This window comes from Neolamprologus multifasciatus, chromosome 15, assembly GCF_963576455.1.
Source record: "Neolamprologus multifasciatus chromosome 15, fNeoMul1.2, whole genome shotgun sequence".
In the NCBI taxonomy this organism is placed as follows: Eukaryota; Metazoa; Chordata; class Actinopteri; order Cichliformes; family Cichlidae; genus Neolamprologus; species Neolamprologus multifasciatus.
The window spans coordinates 1,615,503-1,622,500 of NC_140453.1; the positions used below are offsets into that span (position 1 = coordinate 1,615,503).

The 6,998-nt window shown below is 47.1% G+C and overlaps 1 protein-coding gene across 1 annotated transcript in view; it reads left to right on the forward strand.

Annotated features, from left to right (window-relative positions):
• The window catches only part of flrt2 (fibronectin leucine rich transmembrane protein 2), a 61,614-nt gene that overhangs the window by 8,069 nt on the left and 46,547 nt on the right, over nt 1–6,998 (forward strand). The window lies entirely within an intron of this gene.

Here is a 6,998-nt window from a genome sequence, read left to right on the forward strand (position 1 = left end):
CTTTGTGGAGAAACTGTTGTTGGCAAGCAGCAAGATGTTTCTTGTACCTGGTCAACAGTTTTGCACACATCTTATGAAGGTTTGGTTCACGAATCTTTACGAACTCTCTGAAGTCTCCAGCTTAAACTCTCTACACAGATTTTCTACAGCAGCGGTCTCCAACCTTTTTTGCGCCACGGACCGGTTTGTGCCCGACAATATTTTCACGGACCGGACTTTAAGGTGTCGCGGATAAATACAACAAAATAAAACTAGTACCGGTACCGAAAAAAAGAAGATTTATTCACAACACACGTGAAAAGACCCAGGAAAACCGAGTAAACGATAAAAACGATAACAAAATAACACTGAAAACCAATAAAAACCCTGAAAACTAGACATTTCACACCTGAGCCTCAACTCTCGCGGCCCGGTACCAAACGACTCACGGACCGAGGCCCGGGGGTTGGAGACCGCTGTTCTATAGGATTATGGTCTGGAGACTTGCTGGGCCGCTCCATGAGCTCAATGTTCTTCTTCTTTAGCCATGATGATCTGGGTCTTGGTGGAAGATCCATCCATGACCCATCTTCATTGCTCTGCCCAAGACTTTACGGTTCATGGCCTCCTTGTTGTGTTTAAGTTGTCCTGCAGCCTCAGTCCCGAAGCATAATAGTTCCACCTTCATGCTTGATTGTGTGGATGTTTGGGTGGGGTGCAGTCTCTAACTGGTACTAATACCATACCAGATACCAAATTCACTCCTGAAATCTCACCGACATCCCATCAGCTCTGGTCGCCACATCGCCGTTGGGCGTTGACGCCTCTTTATCAAAGATAAAGTTGCCCCAAAGTCGATGCCATTGTAACTTTGAGGCTGAAACCAATTGCATTTCTGGCAGCGTTTTCCAGGGTGTTAATAACCTAACCTTGCCACTTCACCGCATCATTTGTTTAAAGCTGTTCAAATTGGCTCCATTTCCACCAGTAACATGCTAACGGTAACACTGAGGCACCGCTAACAACAGTAACACAGGCCCCACTCGGCTTTTTCCTCGTTCAACGAGGCTGTTTTACCTGAAGCTGCATGAGCGGCGAGATCAGAACTATAGTGCGCCGTATACCTTAACATCTGGCCGAAACATCACCGCGTCCAAAAAGCTCAACATCTCAGCACAGCAGGGGTCTATTTTGTTGTGTGTATGGACACAGTACACCAAAGGTGGTGGTTTCCAAGACTTATAGAGACGTATTTTTACTTAAATAAAAGTCTCTCAGACCTCCTTGGTCTCCAGCAGTTGCAGCCAGGTGTGATGTTACCGTCATGTGTTGTGTGTTAGGCGCTGGCAGTGACGTAAAGGACAGTTGGAAATGTGATTCGAGCGGCTCTGGGCACGAAGTCGTTTAAAATTAGATTTGAATCAGATTCCCAACCACCGACAGCGTGACTTTTACAATCTGCAATCTGATGCCAAAAAACAAACATAACAAACTCCACGTCGTCACCCGTTTTCTTCACCTCCCACATTTTTATCACCTCTGCCCCCCCCCTCATTCTTCCTCCTTACCAGTCAACATGACATCATGTTGTTGTTGCAGCACCCAAACCCTCGACTGATGCGGGTGAGAACAAAGGTCCAAACTAAACAGCTCACAGGCGTCGCGCCCCCACCTTTCTGTTCTTACTCACCTTAAAGTTTTGTCTTTATTCAACTTTGTGACCTATGACGACGCTGCAGCTTAACACGGCGAACTGAAACAATCCTGTCGTGTGGGAAAAACATTGAGTCATTTTCTTTATATGCACGAATCACTCTCAATGAAACCAAACCTAGTCTGAGACCCCCCCCTCCCCCCTCCAGCCCTGCTTTCAGTCATGTTCGCTTCTCTTTAGATGTGTCTCGATGTTTGCACGTGCTCCTTTTCCCTGTCTACATAAATCGCTTCTTCCTGTTCGTGTGCAGCCTTCATGTTTGCCGTGTGTCTCTGCGTTGGACCGACGCTCTTCACTTCTGGCACTCTGAGCCATTATTTTCCTATTTTGCATGTCGCTTGCTGAGTTAGCGCACGCTGTCAGCTGCCTGCTGAGCGATGCATTCCTCTCTATCTCAAAAGCTTCGCCGTAATTGCTAGGTAATTGTTTGTCCAGTTATGCAGCATGCAAACGCCCAGCCTCACATTATGTCAGTTAAACTCCGTCGAAACGATGCGCCGCCAAATAAAAAAACCAAACAAAGCATAAAACACTGAGATCTTTGCCCCGTGGCGATGTAGCCTCGCATGCTTCAGAAACTCAATTATTCAAATAAACCTGGACAACAGTGAGGAATAATCTCTCCCAGGTGGCGTACAGTTTTCACTTTGTTTTAAAAAAATAAGCTTTTGTGACTGAACGCAGCCTCTGGCGAGCAACCGACCCCGCCGCATTCCACTTTCACATGACCTTCTCGACAGACCTGGCCCGGAGCGAGAGCCGTGCAGCCCACCCCTCGCCACGCCTCCCGGTCGACTGGCCTAGATAGGACGAGGGCCTGCTCGTCTTTTCTCCTCCTTCTCTGTGTTTATTAGCTTGACTCAAGTCCAAGGAGGCAATTGGCTTGTAAATTTCATCCATGTATATTTACAGTTGTGTTTTACAAGGACAGATTCATATCCCTCTCAGAGGATGGGAGAGTGTAAAGTTGGGCCTGGTGCAGGCGGTTTTCAGCCTGTTTGTGTACATGGATGTTTGGAGAGTTTGAGTGCTGCAAAGCGGTCGAGTCGTTTAATTGATTAGATAATATTTAGGGAATGCAGTCGCGTCAGGGGTGATTTGTGACAGAAGGGTAACGGCGAGCGTGAAAGGGAAGGTTTACAAGAGGCCAGCGAGACCTGCTGTGATTTATGGTTTGGCTAAGGTGGCAAGTCAGAGCTGAAGATGCTGACTGGGGGGGGACCAGGACGGACATGACTGGGAATGAATACATCAGAGGGACGGCTCAGGTCGAGTGGTTTGGAGACAAAGTTGGAGAGACGAGGCTGAGATGATTCGGACGTGGGAGAAGGGATGTTGAAGATGGAGCTGGCAGGCAGGAGGAGAAGAGGAAGACCACAGAGAAGAAGGACATGCAGATGTGCTGGGATAGGATGAGATGGAGGCAGACGATTCGCTGTGGTGACCCCTAAAGGCGGCAGCTGAAAGATCAAGATCGTTTTGTTTGCTTTCGTTCTTTAAGCTCGAAAAATACACGAAAACACTCGGCTGATGAAAAAAAGGTAGAAAACCTAAAAGATGGAATAAAAATTCACCAAAGACTTTAAGCTGGTTTATTAAATCGCTAATTAATCAGTGCAGTTGTGCATGGCAGCGTGATTGTCTTTTTAGATGATTTAACATCAGTGATAACCAGCGATTTGTTCACCGTGAGGAATCAGGTTAAAGTCTTAACGCTAAGTTAGCTTTCATTTTAGTAAAAACCAGCTTGTGACATACAAACATCAGTTAAATTATTAGGTCATGTCTTCATTGCCTGTTAACGTTAATATCTAATCAGCCAATAAAGTTTTCAGGAACACAGCGATCGATCCGAGCGTCAGAATGTGGAAAAAGTGGGATTTAAGTGACTTTGAACGCAGCACGGTTGTTGGTGCCAGACGACTATTTCAGAAACTGCTGACCTGCTGGGATGTTCCCACACAACCGTCAGTGAGCATTGTTTGAACACCGTAGCCTTCCCGAGTGTTGCTGCTGACTCAGATGACCTGCACAGTCACCTGATCTCAGTCCAGTCCAGCACCTTTGGGATGTGGTGGATTTGCATCATGGATGTGCAGCTGCTATCGTGTCAACATCGTCCACAGTTCCTGCCTTTGGTTCTCTGGTTCCATATGTGACACCAAGGGATGGGCGAGATATGTTTTGGCACTTTTGAACCCTATTTTGAGGACACGTGTTAAGTATATAATTGTTATTTACTACTATATACATGCAGCAGATGCAGATCCTCACATGATTGGCAGTTTGCTTGGCTGTGTTGGTGGGGAGGCCACAGAGCTGTTTCCTCACTTGTTACTGGATTGTCATCATTAGGCTGAAGTTATTTTTCACTTTGACTTTGTTCACCTGTTTCTTGGCTCGACTTTGTCTTCAGTAGAGGCCAAACTGGCCCACGCTGTAAACATCCTGCACTGAGCCGCTGCTGTAAAGAAGGAAGAGCTTTCTCTCAGCTGCCCCTCACATTTACTAACATGATGTAACTTCAGAGGCACCAGTGAGCACCGCTCGCCGTTTCTGCCATTCAGTCAAATTTGAAAAACTAGCCCATGAAGCTGTTGGAGGATAATTAGCGAAGCTTTGGAGGTTCTCAGAGGCTGAATTTGCTCCTGACTGAATTTGCTCGCTCTTTCTAATCTTCATGCCGTGGCGTTTCATCCAACTCGCTCCAAAGTCTGAAACTTTTCTCCTCAGGCATTCATTAAGAAAAAATAAATAAAAGTAAAACTTGCTAATTCAGCTTCTTAAATGATGTTCAGCTGTCTGTAAATGTTACACCTCACTAGGGATGGGTTCTGACATAAACGGTAGTAACCAGACCGAAAAGCAGCGCACATTTCGGTGCTTTTTTTCCTGAGCTGAGATACACTTTAGATTCTAGCCAATCATTTTACATTTCGAGGATAGTAGGCGGGTCCAGGTAGGTACCAAAGAAAAAGTGGAAAACAGTTAAACATGAGAGGTTTTTGGACAAAGTTTGTGTTTTTCCATTGTTTAAGCTGCTTCCAGCCAAGAGTGATACCATATATGCCCCATAGCTGCAGAAAAGGCTAACATTGTTATCTTTTTACAAAAAAACAGCTGAACATGAGAGGTTTTTGGACCAATTTTGTGTTCTCCATTCTTTAAGCACCGGTTTGAGCACCGGCACCGTTTCTAAAGTGCCGGTTTGGCACCGGTATCGGATAAAACCTAAACGATAGCCATCCCTACACCTCACGATCTTGGTTAGAAAACAAGAAGCTGTTCCTTTATTCCCTAAAAAAGCGACTTGTTATTATTAGCAATAAAATCATCATCATCTGCAGGCGAGTCTCTCACATAATGGAAAAGTTCCTCTCACAAGTCCCAGTTTATATTTGTTTTCCAAAAACAGGAGAAAGCTCCAAAGCCGGTTTCTAAAACAGGAAATGGAATTGGCTTCTTCTTCTTTTTTTTTTTGCAAATGACGGCTTGAGTGTTTGTGTTAAGGAGTCAGAGAGACAAAGAGAGAGAGGCAGCACTTTAATATCCTCAATAATTACGCAAGGAGGGGGGGGGGGGGGGCATCTGTTTGTGAATCCCACTTCAAACGAGGCGCCGTGTCAGCGGAGGGTTATGCATATATTTCCCTTGTTCTTCCCGTGCAGCAGCAGCAGCCTGCTGAAGTTGATGACTGGAGGAGACGCTGTTGTGATCGGAACGCGCGGACAGCAGAAAGCAAACAGAGCGGACGCCGCGAGTAAACACGCGGACGCAGAGTCAAAACAGCTACAAGAGAAAACTTGCAAATCAATTACATTATCAAGGTCTGGCTCTTGTTTTTGCTGCGTTGCGGGCGGGGGGGCTGTTTCCCCCCCGCGAGGGCATCTGGAGGAGATTACGCTCCAAACTGAAACTGCAGGCCCCGTGAAACATGACTCAGGGATGAATGGAGGCTTTTAGACCGGTGTCTGCCTTCCCACACGCCGCTCTGCTATTCTTTATTTGTCCGTCACCCAATAAAACACGCACCGCATTATCTGATAGCCGCACGCTGCACGAGCAAGCAAGGAGCTTTTATTAAGCAAGCCTTTATTGACACAAGCTGTTTTTGTGAGAGAGACGCAAAAAAATATGATATAGCTTCCTCTGAAGAACAAGATGTTACTGACGGTGTTATTAATCTCGAATCAGCTCTCAGCTCAGACCGTGAGAGATTATGAGAGATTGTGATTTGTAAGGTCGCAAACGGCTGTTTTTGTCTCGTGAAAGCGGCGAACTCGAGCGTAAAAGAGAGCGCGGGGACGGCAGCGCGAGGGAACGCGACAACAACGCGAGTTTGGGCCCATCGGAGGCCAAAGTATCTGCGAGGACAGCCGGAGCTGCGGATTGGACGCTTATTATATTCGATCCACGTTTTTACTTGTAGCGCAGAAGAAGCCTGGAGGGGGGGGGGGGGGGGTCGCGCTCACATTTGCTCCTCCATTCTGCGGGCAGAGGGGAACTAATGCATGTCACCGATGCCACCTGCAGTTAGAGTAAACAGAGCTGACCACCACTCACTCACCACACAAAGAAGGCGAGGTTGGAACAGGAGCAAGTCCAATATTAGCTCCACGTTACTACGTCAACTGACCCGGGCCACGTCGATGACAGGGTACATGTACAGAAATGCGAGGCACGTGTGCACATTCATGCATGTTTTAAGTATCGTGCGGATTTGATCCAGCAGCCTCCTGAAAGCCGTTTTGTTGCCAGACTTGCTGCTGCCGCTGTTTTTTATTTTTTTGCGAGAAAAAATAAGCCGAGGTAGCGACTTGACACGTTAATCAGTTGGCGAGCGTGCTCAGCCTAACAAACATGTTTTTTCGTGGCCTGGAGAATAAGCATATTCTCAAGAGGGGGAGATGCAGGGATTCAGGAATTGTTTCCATTTCTTCAACCAGTCAAAGCCAAGACTACATGGCTCTGCTGTTTGAGAGTGCTGCTGGTTTCAATTTCAACCCTCTCAGCACATCGGCGATGCGATTGCTTCCTACTGCAATTTATTGCGGGTAAATTGAAAGATTCCAAGGCGCGAGTGGGTTTGCGTTGGCTCCGGGCGCGCCGGGCCGCTTGCTTACACCTTTACTCCGTCTCCTCACACAGACAGAGCTCCCTCCCATCTGGGTTCGTCGAGTTATTGTAACCAAGTCTTCAGGAAAGAAGGCGGGTTGGGGGAGGATGGGGGGAGGTTTTCCAAAGCCTAGAGGCAGGATGGCAGTGGTCCCATTAGCTGACCCCCAGGCGAGCCCTCTGGAGGCAG